Source organism: Ambystoma mexicanum, chromosome 6p, assembly GCF_040938575.1.
Source record: "Ambystoma mexicanum isolate Mex_15411 chromosome 6p, UKY_AmexF1_1, whole genome shotgun sequence".
NCBI classification, from domain to species: Eukaryota; Metazoa; Chordata; class Amphibia; order Caudata; family Ambystomatidae; genus Ambystoma; species Ambystoma mexicanum.
The window spans coordinates 287,638,988-287,655,486 of NC_090935.1; positions in this window are offsets into that span (position 1 = coordinate 287,638,988).

Sequence of the window (16,499 nt, forward strand, 5' to 3'; positions counted from 1 at the left end):
AGTGAGCAAACGGAATGACTACTAATTCCAGTGGGAAGAGAGCAGAGCCAGCGAGCTGCAGGTGATTCCATTTTATTGCACCAGCATTGAGCTTTTATTTTGGCTGGGGGAGTTACTAATTTCCTTTACAAGCCAGTGTTTGCACGGAATGAAATACGCCTTGGAGACTGAGAACATAACATGATATTTCCAGCAATGTGTTGCCTACTTCTCTCTATTAATCTTTCACTAAACTCCAAGGCCTCAGTTTCCGCACTGTTCTACTTTCTGCACATGCTTATCTGACAGGGAGGATGCCACTCTGTCTAGCCTACCACTGGTGTAAGATGAACAATTACAGGGGCATCCTGTTGTGGGGTTGTTTCAAGTGTCTTGCTAATTCAGGGGGTGAGCAGAAAATGTATCTATGCAAACACGTCCTGGAGGAACCGATTCGGACATGCTCGGAACTTTTTGGAATGTCATGTGGTTCCGTGCCCAAGAGTTAGCCCTCAATCAAAATGCTTGTGGGCATAAAAAAGGGCAACATTATATGCGTTTTCTGCAAATAAATGTTATTCAGGGATGGTATTGAAGGCAATGGGGAAATGCATGGAGAGGCATCAAATGTCTATCATTCTTTAATGCATGCAGTGCTTACTACATTGGTGGTAATTCCTGTGCATTTGCAAATGGGAGCTCTGAAAATATTGCAATTCATTTACTGCAGAGCGAGTCGATTAAATCGGGACATTTAGATCTGGTTACCTATAGTTACCTTCAATTCATAACATTTACAAAGAAGGGTTTCAAATAATCCATCTAGCGTCCCATCAAATACAAGTACAGCCTAAGGATTGATACTGTTCTCTATAAAATAGTTGATCATTTGCAGGGTACACAATATTCAGAAGTGTGCGAGAAGATATGGTAGATTATGGAGGGTTATGGCAGTCATATATTAGAGAAGAATAAAGGAAGGGAGGAAAGGTGAAAGAGGAGAAAAAGAGTGGCTGCTGTCCACTCACCCACAAACGAATCAGCTGTAAAATTGTACACGCACTTCCCACATTTGATAGATTTGCGCACACTTTTCCTTCGTCTGAATAGCAACTTCGCAAAGTGTTAAGAACACTTCTAACACCCAGTCATCAACCTGAGTGTAACATCACCAGCAGTCACCTGATGAGGGATGCGGAAATCCATGTACAGGGTCAGCTGACCCGCATTAAAATGAGCGCAGGTGGCGCGCAAATAAATCAGTTTCATGTTAACCTGAGGTGTGTGTGGACGTGTGTTCCTATGGCTGTGCTGCGCACCGCCTTGCGCGCCCCTCCCCAAGTCGGGATCTCACAATGGCAATAAGGAGATGAAACCTATGGTGCCTGCACACCACAACGCACAGGTTACCTAATTAAGCAACCTCACTCCTCACTGGCTTGGGAGAGCGAAGAGGAGCTGAATCACGCCCTGGCGGGCCCATCAGCTTCCCGCAGAGGGCGGGAATGAAAAGGCACATTCCAGAGCCAGCAAGGCCTATCGATCTGGCATTGACTTGGTTTTCTCCAAATATTCAGCACATCTCGGAAATAACCACCAGGATGCACCTGTGAAGTCTAAAATTAGTGCATTGTTGACCAATTCACCTTTTCAATGTTTTTGTGATTGTATAAGGGTTACTCGATAAGGAACATGATCTAAATGTTACATCTATAGAGGGTAAACCCTGGCAGGATTCATTGCTGACCTAGTGCCTTACATCCATGTCTGTATATAGGCACATCAATGTTCCTGTATAAGAAATTTGAATCAACTGTTATGTTTGTTTTTTCAGTTTTTTCTGTTCCCTTGTTTCTACAATAAGGTCTGCCACCTTCTAGGCAGGTGTCTTTCAAAAAAACTACAAAATATTAATGGGAATTATACCCAAGTTGGCTGAACATTAACTAAATAAATATGTCAACAGTCACTATGTATGTGTTCTCTAGCTCACATTTCTACTAAGCATGAATATACAGCTCCATTGATACTTGGCTTGTTAAATGGTACAATCTTTGCTTTAAAAATAATGAATGCAGAGGTATATTGAATGTTTTTGTGGTAGGACGCCACCTATATGATTCAGCTATCGATCTGGCATAGCAAGAGGTGAGTGGAGCACGAGGGACAGTGAGCCCCAGCGCATGGCCTGCACACTGCCTGTGGCACAGGGACACGGAAAGTCCACAGAGATCCTATGAGACAAGGATGTGCTTGAGGCATTGCAGGGCATCAGGTTGGTGTTTGGCCTCGCCATCCCTGGCAGGAAGTAGTGATGAAATTGCGCAGTGAGTGAGCCTCCAGCGTCAGGTGCCTTGGCCCGCCCCAGCAGTACGTCGGATCCAGCCCAAGGTCAGGACCAGACAGCAATAGCTCCGGAGCCTGCTCAGAAAGGGAGAGATGTCTTCCTGGTACCGTCAATCATGCCTTTTGACACCATAGACACAACCAGTTTGGGTCTGGGGTGGACCAGGTGGATGAAAGAATTCAATGAGTACTTGGACGCACTGGGTTTGCAAGAGTATAAATGTATCATTGGTCTGCTCGCTGTCATGGCTGGCCCAGTAGTGCGAGATATCATTTCCGAATTGCAAGAGGGTGTGGAATACAAATATGAGGGCCTAAAAAATACATTAAAAGAACATTTAGTGACACACAGCAATGTCGACTATGAAAGACATGTGTTCCGCACCATGACACACCGGGCGAAAGCATGGAAAAGTTTGTGACACGCCTCAGGTCCAGAGTCAAACACTGTGAATTCCACTTATAAAACAGCAAAGAGGCCATAAAATCCCAGGTAATTGCTGGGTGTTGGTCATTAATACCAAAAAAGAAATTGGTGCTGGCACAACACACGCTAGCTGAGATATGCGTTCTGGCACGAATATCCTTGGCTTTAGACCTCCAAATATCAACGCTGAGCAAAACTCACATTTCAACGCCAACCTTCAAGGAAGAAGGAATACACAAACTCATGAGTCAGTAACATGCCCTACAAAAAATCCAGCAAGAAAAACGGCAGTGATTTAGATGCAGGTATGATCTCCCTCATGACAGGTCATGCCTCGCCATCAGCCAAATATACTTTGCCTGTGGTGGTGAAGACCATTTCCGCGCCAGGTGCCACAATCCAAAGGCAGCGAGAGCCCGCTCATCAGAACAAGGACCACACCAACACAAGTCCCCGCCCCAACATCATCGAGAAGAGCGAACAAGGATCCCTAAAAGACGGCATTACAAAGATAGACGACATAGAAGAGAAAAACTTTCGCCATCACCGGATAACCGTTGAAAAGGCAGGCGGCGGATACCAGCTTCACACAAAGACACAATCTACAAGCGAGTCTAAGTCGCACTCCAGCATGGACAGGAGGAGGAGAGGGTACCTATATGCATTAGGGAACCCCACTGCATCAGAACACAGCCCCGCTCTGCCACTCCCATTCAAGGTCACAATTTTGAGTTTCTTGTTGACTCTGGAGCAACCAACATACCATGCCCAAAGCAGAATATCAAAAATTCAAGGACAAAACCCCAGATGAAGGAAGCATGAGTGGCCCTCTATGCCTATGAAGATAAGGAACCACTCCAGCCATGTTTGGGTGCATTCAAAGCTCTCTGCCGACACAAGGACAAGCAAGATTGCATACTAGTACACGTCCTGGCAACAGAAGCTGCGAGCTGATGATGAAGTTTCAAGTCGGACGTACAAAAACTGAACTAATTCATATACTATATCAGATCATGGTGTGCAAATACATCTCACCTGCAGCTAGGGTAACATCACATTTTCCTCGACTGTTCAAAGGGTTTGGGAAACTCAAAGGGTGAAAAATAATGCTACACATTGACCCTACAGTGAAACCCATTGCACAGTATTTCAGAGGTATCTCCTTCAATATTCAACTCCATCTAGTGAAGGACCTGCTCTATCCTCCTGAGACACTTGCAAGATGGGGGTTGCGGTTACAGGAATACAAATATGTCATCATACACAAGCCAGGAAAAGATGAGAATCCAGCAAATTTTCTCTCTCGTCGCCCGCTTGAGGGTCCAGAGTCGTCGAGTAGCAGAGTGGATGGGTATGTAAACTATATCATCCACCATGCCGTGCCACCAGCCATCTCAATGGCAGAACTGACAAAATGCACAGCAGGAGATGCCATGCTCTCGTTGGCCACATCCTGCATCAAGAACAGGTGGTGGAACTATGCCGTAGCCTCAGTCCAGGCACGCCAGACCCTTGACCGGCACCTTCTCGAAACACTTGCCAAATCTAAAGACGAGTGGTCCTTAACCCCTTCATCTCTGATATTTTAAGGGGTTCAGCGCACAGTAGACATAGCATACAAAAGTCACAGAGGGTTAGTGTCTACCAAACGCATGTTCCGGAGGAGAGTCTGGTTCCCAGGAATGGACAACATGATTGAGACAACGCTAAAATCATGCCACATTTGCCTCAGCCTACAGCCTCCTGCGTTCCCTGAACCTCTGCACATTACCCCACTCCCGGGATTGGGTCTGGGAAGAAGTAGCAATAGACTTTTTTGACCCCCTGAGATCTGGAGAATATGTATTGGTAGCACTGGATGAACACTCAAGGTATCCCGAGGCAGAAATAGTGACCTCCACAGACACCACAGCCATAATACCAGTACTAGACAGGATCTTCACAGTGCCCAAGGTTGTAAAATCAGACAACGGTCCACCATTTACCAGCAGAGACATTCAGGATTTTGCTGCCTACATGGGTTTCCAGCATCATAAGGTTACTCCACTCTGGCCCCAGGCAAACATGGCTGTGGAGCATTTTATGTCAAATGTCAAAACGGCAATACACATTGCAAACATCACCCACATGCCCATTTAGCAATCGTTATATCAATTATTGTGGGATTACCGCAACACGCCGCACGACTCCACAGGAACATGCCCCACCAAGATTGCCTCACGAGGGCGAGGTGGCAGAAGAGGAAAGCGAGAAAAGTGAAATAAATGAAATAAGGAAAAGGGACGACCAAGCAAAGGAGAGAATGAAAGAGTATGCGGACAAAAATAACATAGGACTCAGTGGGAATGGGGAAGATGGTAGCACCGGCACCATTCATAATGGTGCCGGTGCTACCGTCAAAGTCTGCGAGCGGGTGCCTTTCCGCCAACCAGGTCAGACCTGGCGGGTGGGAGGGCAATCCAGCCCACAAACCTGTACTCTGCCGGTCCGGTAACAGCAGTGCCAGTAAGCCTACCTGCACCGCTGTTACCGGACCTGCAGGGTTGTGATGAGGCCCTATGTCATGTGGGCAAGAAAGGCAGAAATGTGTAAACAGAAGTTGTGGCTGCTAATTAATTACTTTTTAAAGATTAAAATATGTTCCTCTGGGTAGCCTGGTGTTCAAATATAGCTAACTTAAAATATCACATCACTGATGCATGATTTTAATTGTCTAAAAACATACAAAACATCTTTGAAACTGTATGCAGGAGTACCGTTTTTCAGCACAGTGACACTCAAACTCCCTGGGGCTCATTCTAACTTTGCCAGTGCAGTAATAATGTGCAGGTAGTTCCGTTTACCAGCATATTACTGCAGCAGCACAATACAAGGTTGCCGGAGGGCCACCTTATTTACCTCCATCTAAGAGCTGGAAGTTAGTCAGGTGACTTACCAGCAAAAATCACTGATATTGCTGGCACCGGTATTATCAGTGCCAATGGGACTTCATGGAATGGGGATTTGCACTCATAATCTGGCGCTAATACTGCCAGACCGAGTGCCTGTAATGGTAATACAGTTTGGTGGTACCTGGTTGAATTTACCACCCAGATACCACCAAACTCGTAATGAGGGTCTTTTTCTCTATAGCGTTAAAGAAACAAACGGTCTCTGTTGCCCACTGCTATTGAGAAGTGACATTTGATGTTATTTTGCACTCACACTTTTGGTGCAGTGACTCGGATCATCATGCACAACTGAAATGACGACAGTAGCTGTGTGCAGCTCCCCTAAACACCAGTATGCTCATCTGTACGAGCCGAATCAAAGCCTCAGAGGAGGGCTGCTGGTAAGGTTGGTGTATTTTCTTGCGCTACACGTAGCCACATTATTTACTTTAAATGCAGCATGGATGGACACAGTCAGGATTGAGCGAGCTAGCAAGGGACTAGGGACTAGACTAATTAGGGAGGTAGTGTCTGAGTGAGTTTGTGCTTGTGCAAATATGATCTATGTGTAAATATAGTAACGGAATCTGAATAGTATAAGGTGCACTAAAAAGGGAAGCAGGGAATGAGAACTGAAATCTGAAACTTCAAGTCTGTATTAAGGGTGAGAGTTCAAAGGAAATAGAATAGATAAGAGAGTCGGCTGAGTTAGGAATGCATGTGTAAATGTTGTCTCCCTCAAAGTCTAAAGAATGTTGTTCACCAGTTAAGGGCATGCTGGCCTAGAGAAATGAAGCTAATACACAGGGCCCTGTAACAAGTACCTTTGATTCGGCCAACCTTCTAAATTTGAAGTGAGCGCTTAAACTTAAAAAAGCAAAGATATCACTGGAGCAATGGGAGTCATTTTTTGGTTGGAATGAGGATACCTCTTGAGGAATCTCGAGTGGGCAGTTTTAACGATTCAATTGAAAAAAGGAAGGAGGAGCCGCAAAAGCTGAAAAACAAACAAACAAACAAGTAGTTCCACATCTTGCCTCACTGGTTACCATTACCTCCCTCTACCAGCACAGGTCGGCAGAGGCAAATCTTTATCTATGGAAGAAGTAGAAACACTTGTGTATAGGCGCGTTACAAATGCCATATCATATCATATCGTATCAAGTGACAGAGCCAGTCATCAGGCAGTTAAAATCTCTGTATTAGCATATTTGACCTAAAACATTTGACCTAAAACATTTGATTTAATTTGTTTTTTCCAGTCAAATTTAATTAAATATGTATATGGGGGTGGGTATGGGTATAGATTAGGTTAAGGGGAAGTGTGGAGGTTTGCGGGGGGTCTCTCCCCCCATTTTAGACCAAAAAAAGGTCAAATAAATTTGATCAACTGTGATTAGGTCAAAAGTTTTAGGCCAAATAGACCCAAACCGTTAAAATCCCTACAGGTCAAGATACAAGCAGCATCGATGGAAAAAGCAGCATCTCCAAACAGCTTACACAAGAGCAAACAACCATTAACCCCTTTTATATACCGATGCTGGCCCTGTGTATTGATCCACAGGTTCTCATTTTTAGACACTGTTATGGCCATTGCTAGGAGTCAACACTAATGGAGCAGGTAATTTGATAAGGGATCATATCATGAGATACCCAGGGGCTTTAGAAATGTGTTGAATGACTTCCTGAACTCATCTGTGTAAGCGCCTGGTACAGGAGAGTGGTTGGCCTGTTCTGGATCCAGGGACAGGTGTCAAACTGACACAGGCAAGTTGTTGATCAAGATACTTGTGGCAGGTCTAAGGAAAAAAGATTGCCAAAAATAAACAATTGCAACAAAACACCATGTATCTCCAGCCGATCATTTAGATTGGTTGAAGACCGTTTTCACAGAACATTCAGAAAACAAGAAACCTGCAGAAACTGCCAAAGAGGGTGTGGCCGTGTTTTAGGTCTAAAGGCTTTTGTCCAACATGCAGCAGCAGGTAAAAGTTATTTGTCTTGAGTGGCAAGCTGAACCCTTAACTGAATTTGTGGTGGTAGAGAATCATTGGGTATCAATCACTGAGCTTCTAGAGAAGAGGCAGATGAGTAAGTGCAAACACAAGTGTTTCAAGGGGAATTGATCGGGGAAGGGTTGTGGAAAGGTGCATATTGGTGGTACTACCGAGTTTGTGCCAGGTTCTCGCAATGTACCAATCTGAAGTAATGCTGCATGTCACTACTGTAAACAGGAGGGCATATGAAGTTTGATTGTGCCAAAATATCCCAGTCAACGTTTTCCCCCCACAGCTTCCACTTTTCTGAATTTGAATGCCCAGAGCTTTCTACTGCATGTGGCATAAAATGAAGGCTGCGACAGGCTGAGTAAAAACAACATTGCCATTCAACCTTTAATACATATCATCAAGGACCATTTGTTCGTTGGATGATTGAAGGGAAAACCGTGCCCTGTCTAATAGATGCAAGAGCAAATTGCAGCAGTTCAGTCTCAATAGTTTACTCTGCTTCTTTCTCCTCTTACCGTGATAACTGTTATTTCTAATAACACTGTGTTTCACCTTGTAACCGCAGCTCTTTCTTTGACTTTAGTTCCAATATCAGATTAATATGCATTCCTGATAATTGTGTCTTTCCTGGAAAATCTACTGAAGGGAGCGTTGGTATAATCTCGTGGAGTGAGAGTTGGCTATATATTATACTCCAGATTGTGTGTTCCTAAAGATCACACACAAAAAATCAGATTTTATATTGGCCACATTACAAGAAGACTTAGTCAAGTTACTTAAGGGAGGTACATTGAGTCAGGATCACATTGAATTGTTAGTTTGAGTCTGTTGGGGTGGTCAGGAAAGGTGCCAATGATGAAGAGGGGTTCATGTTGCAAGTGCCATATTTGTGAATAGGGCTCCATTGAAATGGTGTGATGTTGCAAGTTTAAAATATATCCAGTGTAGTTAAATGTGGATTGGATATATTACTTTGTATTATGTTGTGTTCAAATTGATACATATTAGATTTGCATGCACGTAGAAAGATAAATACCAAATCCACTAAATGAAATATAAAACACGATCCAGACATGATGTGTGATGAAGTACTTAGAGGCTGGGCGGCGAGGAGTTTTTCGTAATGCGCATGTGAGGAAGGGGACTGGTCACAGTGAACCCTGTGTAAAGAAGAGACAGTGTTTATTAAACATGCATTCACACTGAGATGCACAGGGAGTTTATAATTTTACATGTACTAGGTTTTCATGAATGTACTTAAACTCTGCAGTTTACAATTCGCGGGATGAATTCTGAGAGTCTGGGAACAATTGATTTTGCAGGAGCCTGGAGAAGGAGTAATGATTAACCCAGCAGACGGTCAGCTAGTGACTGGCCAAGGGTTTACGGCCTGGTAATTCTGCAGAAAGCAGATGCAATCTCTTTTAAGTGCAAGAGAGTTTGCAGAGGAGTCCAGCCATTTGTTTTTGACCAAAGAATAAACATAGGGTGAGGTGACGCTTGAGGCCAGAGTGACCGATACTCAGGGGTTTAAATTGTTTTCACAGGATAAGAAATAGTGCGTGCTGAAATGGTAGTCATTTAAATTAGAATGTTCAGGGACACCAGTCAAACATTGTGGGTGAGAACACTATTGACTGTTCAAAGGGAATCTGTTTATTCTGTTCTTCATCATGCCGTTAATGTATCCATGCGAACCATGTGCAATTTCAATTCAGGGTTAAAGGACTCAAACCAGCTGTAACTTGTAATGAATTATTTTAGTTTATGAATGTGTAACCATGTCATGATGTCACAATCTACTATGGACGAATCCCAAGAAGAGATGTGTTCTACACATGAGCTGAAGATGGTAGTTAAGATATTGATGACGATGAGACCGGAGAATTGGAGAAAGATGGGATTTCTTTTTATAGATTTTGTCCAATCACATGTGGAATGTGGATTGTAATAAAATATATGGGAGTTTTTTAACTGTTGCAAAAATGTATGTAATATGTCAACTTATGTGGGTTGACGAGACTCGGGTTAGTTTGATTGTACAGCATCATCTAACTCCTCCACGGATTATTGTACAATAAATGTGCTTTATGTACAAACGTGCAATCACTTCCAAAGTGGTGGGCGAAATTTGATGAAGACACTCCCTTTGCTCACTTCATAGGCGGTGAAATAGATATAGGCATTAGAGAAAAATGCTACTAGTGTCACGTTGGCCATAAGGTACATGAAGAGCCTTTTCATCTCTTTAATGGTGGAACGGTCAGACGAGTTGTGGAGGAGATTGGGGTATCCAGGAGTTAAGTTCAAAACACATGCCCACGAACGAGCAGCTTTTAATGGTTACAGGGTGCAGGTATGGTGGGCCCTGCAGATTATGTCTACCGATGCGCCTGATAGAAATTTGCTTTTAGCTAAAACAATGAAGTTGAATGATGATCCTGCCGCACACATCCAGTAAATTCAGGCGATGTGGGGGGCAGAGTCAGGAGAAGCGTGGCTTAAGAATGCGGCAATTTTTATACCACATGCTAAAGAAGGGACTTCCAAAGGAAGTCCAGCATGATTTAAATAAAGTGGTATGGATGGAGGCCAAGAGTTGAATCCCAAGAAGAGGTGTGTTCTCCACATGAGCTGAAGATGGTAGTTACGATATTGATGACCAAAGAGACTGGAAGAATTGGAGAAAGATGGGATTTCTTTGTATAGGTTTTGATCAATCACATGTGGGGGGTGAGTTGTAATAAAATATATGGTAGTGTTTTAACTGTTGCAAAAATGTATATAATGTGTCAACTTATCAGGTTCAATGAGAGTCAGGTTAATTTGACTCTTCAGCATCATCTAGCGCCTCCACAGTTGATTGTACAATAAACTTGTTTTACGTATAAAACGTGCACTCGCTTCCAAAGCAGTGGTCCTGCTTTAGTTTAAGGTGATTAAAGACCCACCCGCACAAGTCCCTGGTTGCCTGTGGTCACAACAGGCAAATGAAGTTGGGTGAAATCACACTGCTGAACCTGTTCGTATTCCTATGGATCCCCACCCAGGAAAACCACAGTACCTTTTTACGCCTAAAGAAGACCTGGGTGATAGTGATAATGAGCACTAAAGCAAGGTAAATTGTTTCCACTACAAGTTTATGCAATATACTGAATCTACTGGTGAATAAGCCAAGTAGACTTTTTTGCTCGGGATCTTAGGGCTGAGAATGCAGTCATTTTACTCACTTTTCTCCATTCCATCCAACGCTATGTGTTTCACTGTTGATGTGTGTTTTGCAATATTTTCTATCCCTGTTAATGCTAACTGAAAAAACCTATTGTCCTTTGCTCATTCCTGCTTGTAACATAAAGAGACAATGCTTCCACAGGTGTACACTAAAAGTGTGACAACTGTTTTCAAATTTTAAAGAAAGATTTAGACGAATTTGTGTTTCCAGGAAAATATTTTCCTGTTCTGTTTGTTGATGATCTACTTGTAGCATCTCCTTCTTGTGAAGCATGTAAGTAAAATATATGGGCCTGATTTTTAGGACTTTGTTTGGCGCAAGTACTTGCCCCAAAAAAGCAGCAGCCCAATTCACGAAGGACATCTGAATGAGCGCATCTTAATCATGAAGTACATGATAGGAATAGCTCAATATTAAGTTGTGGCCCACAAATTACAACATTCATGTTTTATTAATGGAGCAAAATCATATATTTGCATTTTGCATTATGAGAAAAAAACACACAGACAGCTGCCCAACCAAGTTATATTTATTTGTCTCCAGGTTCCTATATGTACACTTTGGCATAGTTTATCTTGTAAATTTGGCAATCTATGAAAAGTAATATGAGGGGTCAGAAATGTTTGGCGGAAATCTTTGCAAATATTTTTCAAAAGATGCCATTTTATTAACTCAAAACATTGATAAACGCCTCATTATCCCTACCCTGACAAGGATTTCCCTGCCTAAAATAAACAAAAGGAAACACTCTAACAAAAGGTTTCTGTCCCTCGCACTTGTATATACAACAACTCAACAAGGTAATATATGTCAGTTGAAGTATAACACATACAACAGTTATGTTCAACGTCAGAGAACTGTTTTTCCTTATAATCTGTGTGAATTCCTCCTCCCCAGATTCAAGCAGGCATCTGTTCAACAGTTCAAAAATGAAGGAAATCCTGTCCTATAAAAAGTTCCAATACAGTTCTGTTTTTTCCAATTTGAATCCAACCAACAGTTTCAAATTGTTCAACAATGGTTTCCTCTTTCCACTTGTTACAGAGAACTTGAAACAATCTCTTCTCATCAACAAAGTTTTCCTCTTTTCCACCCTTGCTAAAGAGCTCAAAACAACTCCTTCTCATAAACCAAGAATACTTCCATAGTTCATTACGATCCATAGGAATTGTCTTTGTCAGGATCATTCTGCAACAGTTCACAAAACACTTTTTTGACAATGTTAGATAACTCAGTTCACACAACACTTCCTTCAGTGATATAAATTTGTCAGGATGATTATGTAGCAATTCGCAAAAACATCTTAGTGGTTCTGCCACTTCTTCTTCACAACATTTCACTACCACACCACAGTACTTCATCGACCTCTACCTGGTCCACTCACCTGCCAGGCCTACTACTACATGGTGTCCTGCCCTGGTGAACTCGGCTGCCAGTACAGAATAAAACTACTAAATGTAAGAACTTCTGTGGTAAAGGTTAACTTCCAAAAAGTTAGCAATCTCTTTTGCTTCACAACATCAGTGTAAGTATTATATTTGGAAAAACAGGAAACACACTGTTGCTATTCATTACACTCTTGTGTTTGCCACAAACATTGCAGGTTATGCTCCACACCTCCTGAATATATCAGAAGGATAGCTCTCCTGCCACTCCTTTTCCCCCCACTTCCCCATTAACCAAATGCTGACAATAGTTCTCTCTCACTTTTACACTTCTTTGGCAATGTGGGTATAAGCCAGTTGCTCTTAAGACCTCCTTTACATGTGGGCAACATGTCTTACAAACAATATGTCTTAATTGCCTTCTCTTGGCTTTGGAAACGTTGTTTCATTTTCACTTGCCTAAGTGTGATTCTCTTTTGGCTTTGACAACATGTGTTTGTTTTGGTTTCTTTAAATATTGCCCTCTATTGTTGCTGGCCTTTATCCTGACCCACATGAATACAACCATACCTTTCTGGTCTGTATTCCAGCTCCTTCTCTTTACATCATTGTGGTTTTCAAATAGATTATTATTCAGCTTCATGTCAGTTTGGTATTCAAAATCAGAGTTATGTTGCCCCTTCACTCTTTTTTGTAATATTTCTTTGGTTATGGCACCCTGGCTTGGCCAGTTGGCAATCACGGACCACTTCAGGGTCACAGCCCAATAATGAAATCATTGTGTCTGGGGTGTGTGTCCGTTCGCTCTGCTGCCTCCAGGTCTTCTCCTTCTGCTGCTTCACACGGCCTGGAAGCATGTTTCCTTTGGTCCCCTGATGCCCAAGCAGCTCAAAAAAGGAGCTTTCTCTGCTGAAGAGGCTCTCCGGTGCTTGGCTGCCACCAAAGCTTGCCTTACTTCGGGGAAAGCTTACAAAGTTTGCATTACCTGCTGCGCAACTTCTGCAATTCCGGTCTCCTGGGGGAAAGCTTCCAACTTCAACAATTCCAGCCGCATGACCTCTGCATTGAAGGTTTAAATATGAAGAGACCCTCTCAGGATTGGCTACTGCTCGATATATGACAGTGGTCCCGGTGTCTCCATTCTCCTTCAGATTCTGCTTCTGCTTCTGCAACGAAGAGAGACTATGACTACTCCACCTCCTGCTTATACTCTCCTTCATGGCCTGCACCTGAGGGGGCCTATTATGCCTGCCAGTATCCCTTAGGTGAGGCTCATTAGCACTAATACGCTGCAACCTGCAGTATCATACCTCTGCATCCCTCTTCTTCATCCCAGTACTTTGGGAATTGTGGATTTGGAGTCTACAATATTAAAGTCAGCTTTAACTACAGTTTCAACTTTGCAGTATACCATTAAAAGTCTGGGGAATTTATAAAAAGGATTGTTCCACTCTTCTCGACATGTCCCTAACCCCCATGTGATCCTCCCACAGAACACCACCCACAGGCTCTGTATCAGGAAGCATCTGCCATTCCCTGACCACATGAGAGGGGTCCCAGATCAGGGATTCTGGTCAGTTCAGGTCAGGTCAGATCAGGGTTTCTGTGATGAATCTCTGATTCATCACAATAAGGAAAGAATCAACTGAACATTTCAGGTCCATCCAAATTGTCGAAAGAGTACAATGCCTTTCTAAAATGTGTCATACTGTTACATGATCAACCATATTGATCCCTGCCAGAACCAGCAGCAAATGATGAAAGTATGATTTGAGGTGAACACATAATCAAGAGTTGAACTATGGGTCCCATTAGACCAGATATATCTTGTCGGGGTATCTTCCTCAATAATACCATTCAGAGGGTAAAAGTCACATGTTTCCAAGAAGGATCAAACCAATGTCCCCCTATCCCTAGCACTGGGTGAATATTGCCTCGCAATTCCCTGATGATATAAAAAAGCGTCCAAACATTCTGCATTATAATCACCCAATATCACCATGCCCGTTTTTCTAGAGACACAGTCTGGTTCGATGGATTTGGTAATTACAGACAAAACATCTTCCAAACATGATGATACAAGGCTAAAGTACACATTTAGCACAATCAGACATTTTCAGGCAAGATCAACACAATCCCACCAAGTAATCTTCAAGCCCAAAATGTCCTTGTGCCACAAGAAAAGATGTTCCGCCCTAACACCTGGCGACATACGGCACGCACTTAGTAAACCCCCAAAAGGTCTACCTCTTTGTCCTTTTAAAGCAGGCTCATGCAGAACAAAAAAAGCACAAGGACCGTAGTGTCTACCATAAGAGTCTCTTGTAAACAAATCAGATTGGCACGTTCCCAAATGTCATCATTGGCGCAAAGATGGTAAAATCCATTCGTGTTCCACAAGAGCAATCTGATGCCTGTGTTTCATTTAGGCCCATTAGTTGCCCATTTATGTTTGTGGAGGGAATTAATTACATGGGCCCAGTCATAAGGCACTGAGCGATGTTCTTGATGAATCGACCCTGAACCAATTGCCCCAGAGGAGCCCGCTTTACAATTAATCAGCAGGGGTTCACATGGGTTAAGTGCCAAACAACCCTTCCCCCATCTTTCACTCTGTACTTCAGGTAATGAATCTACACATTCATCAGCCAACAAGTAGCCCATGTTGCACAAACAATCTGACTCTGCCATAACCAAGTTTTTGATTAGTTGAAAGTAGAAACCCATGTTTACCACATCCAAACGTCTATGTCCCACAAAGAATATTCTGACAATGTTTTTAAATGTTAAAGATTGTAAAGAGGACATTTCTTTAAAAAGTTCCTGGATACAAGCTGCTAACCTTAAATACATGTTTAAGTGAAACATAGGCCAAGTCTTCACCCAAATTCATTCCAGACTCAGTCTAAATTGGCGGTAAGGTTCCCCCGCCTACTTCACCTTTCAATTGAAGCTTAAAAATGGACTTCCTATTTGCACCTTTAAGGGTCTGGGGACTCTGATTTACCAGGATGGACTAACCAACCCGTTCCAAAGCTCTCAGCCTCCTTTCTTACATGGTGGTAAAATTGGGAGATACTTCTATGCTCATTTTATGCAAGTAACTAGGTGGCAGAAAAGTAGAAGCTGATGGCAAATCTGATGTAGATGGATGGCAAATAGCTCTTTCTGAGCTCACAACAGAGCATAAGTTGGGGATAATTGATTAATGGACCCAAACTAAGGGCTGATCACTATCGCATTCTTCAGATTCCACCGAATAGGTGGAAAGTGCAGAGAGATTTAATTGGTTTTCTTTTTTCTTGTTTGCTTCAGTATGTTTTTGGTATTTAAAAATGTTTACGTTTATGTACTTTTTTTTAATGCCCGCAAGCCACTTCCATTAATGTCACCAGGGTTAAAGAGGAACCCATGCCATCTGAGTCAAAGGGCAAGTGACATCACTTCCTGTGATATCATCAGGTCAGTGATTTCACTTCTGCTACGCCTGGCAGTCTGGTGAATCGACATCCCTGGTCAAGTTACCTTAGGCAAGAAAGATAAATTAACATTAATGAACATCTTAAGCCCACAGCCCAATAATAATTATGACTCAGAGAGGGTCAGTTATGGTTAGTTCCCAGCCAGGCTGCTCCATGTTCCCACATGTCAAGGAGAAGGAAAACCTTTTTAATGAGGTTCGGGTAGGTCCAAATATATCTATTTATCGCATAAGGTTTGAACAATCAAGAATCTGTTTTTTAGTGGTGTGTAGTGTGCTAAAATAGAGAGCATGTCTGAATTTGAGGCAAATACTTAAGTTATTCCCAGCTAAAGAAATCCTTTCAGCATTCAGCACCAATGTTTTGATCTTGGAACGTTTTCTGCTGTTGGATATGAAGACCAGTCCCCTAAAGGGCAAATAGATATAATTGGTTTGCCTGCTACTGTCACAATATTAAAATTAGTGACAGCTAATAAAGTTAATATTGATGCCTTAGCTACTGAAAATGGTAATTATAGAGTTCAGTCCACAATAAAATGTCCTCTGAAAGGAATGATTGACAGTCCTAGAAACACATGATTGTTTGAGACCAGACAAAATGGAGAAAAGGAAAAAGACCATTCAACCTTATCTGAGATGGGTTGAAAGTTATATTAGTGGTTGGCTGCACATATGTGATTCCGCTCAGATACACTCACAGCCAGGGT